The sequence below is a fragment of the Austrofundulus limnaeus genome, unplaced genomic scaffold, assembly GCF_001266775.1.
Source record: "Austrofundulus limnaeus strain Quisiro unplaced genomic scaffold, Austrofundulus_limnaeus-1.0 Scaffold419, whole genome shotgun sequence".
NCBI lineage: Eukaryota > Metazoa > Chordata > Actinopteri > Cyprinodontiformes > Rivulidae > Austrofundulus > Austrofundulus limnaeus.
The window spans coordinates 366,253-367,698 of record NW_013952821.1 but is presented as its reverse complement, the minus strand read 5'-3'; positions in this window follow the sequence as shown (position 1 = coordinate 367,698).

Genomic DNA, 1,446 nt, shown 5'->3' with positions numbered 1-1,446 from the left:
CACACACACACACACACACACACACACACACACACACACACACACACACACACACACAAATGAGACAAAGCTGCTCCTCCATCAATCCACTGCAGCCCCCATGAAGGTCAGATTATTTATTTAATGACTCGTTTGGATCAAACCTGGACAGGTGAAACTTAAACAGAATCACTTGTTAGAACTGATTTCTGATTGGTTGGCTCATCCAAGACCCTGATCTCAACCTGACTGAAACTTTGTGGACTTGATTCAAAGCCCAGTTTGTGCAGAAACCAGCCAGTTTAAAATAAACACCACCGAGCGTTCAAATATCAAACAGACGTTTGTTGATGGAGACAAACAGCCTGAGGTCCAGGTGAGACTCAAAACAGCAAAAATAGTGAATAAAGCAGCTCCATGTTTATCTCAGTTCTGACCCGGTTCTGCTGGAGACCCACAGTCTTGGAACTGACTGCAAGTTCATGTTAAAGCTGGGATTCCTGAGCGCGTTGTTCATTAACAGCTTCTGCACAAACATGTGAAGGTGTTTCTGCTCGGTCGGCCCACCTGAACCCACCACCAACACGGTGCGTTCAGGGCCCTCCGCCCGCTGTTACCCAACCATCCTTCATGTGACCTCAGCAGCCCACTGAAGAATGATTTACCAGCAGAGTCAACAGAAGCAGCTCTGTGGTTACAAGGTCAGACTGCAGAGTCACATTTCAGACTAAATGAGGGAACTTTGTATCCTGCAGTAACAAACATCTCAAACATCTCGTGCAGATCAACCTTGAACAGAGTGTAAATATAAAGCCCTGTGTGGACTACCTGAACTGTGATTGTGTGAGACTGATAAAATGTTCAAAAAGACAAAACAAAMCACACATCCAGGCAYGTCGAGTCCAACTTTCTGTGAGCCGTTTACAGAAACTGTAAATCACAGGGTCAAAAATCAAGGTTTGCCCTRAACTGTTTCAAATGATACAGTTTGAGTCCGTTTACTGGCTCATTAAYGTCAATAACAAATATGACAGAAAAAGGTAATCTGCTGCTAAACACAAGAGAGAGCTAATGTTCTGTTAGCAAACCAGATTAAACTACTGGTTTAAACCAGTTTAAACAGTTAGTTTAAACCACTTTTAACAGATGAGTTAAACTGGTTTAAACAGTTTATTTAAAACAGTTTAAAGGCACAGTGTGTAGGATTTTGTCAATTCTTTTAGCCGAAATTGAGATAATCACTAATGACAATAATAAAAAACATGTCTAATCATTGCAGACAAAGACCTTGTTTTATTATTTTTACCTTATAAAAACCTGTTTATGTCTCCATGGTCGCAGGTCGCCACTACAGGCAGCCGCCATCTTGCACCGCCATCTTGGCTGTGTCCAAAACGGCAGGACGGGTCCTCCGAAGGCCGAATTCGTCGGCCGCATACGTCACAGCCCCGCAACGAAGGACGTCCA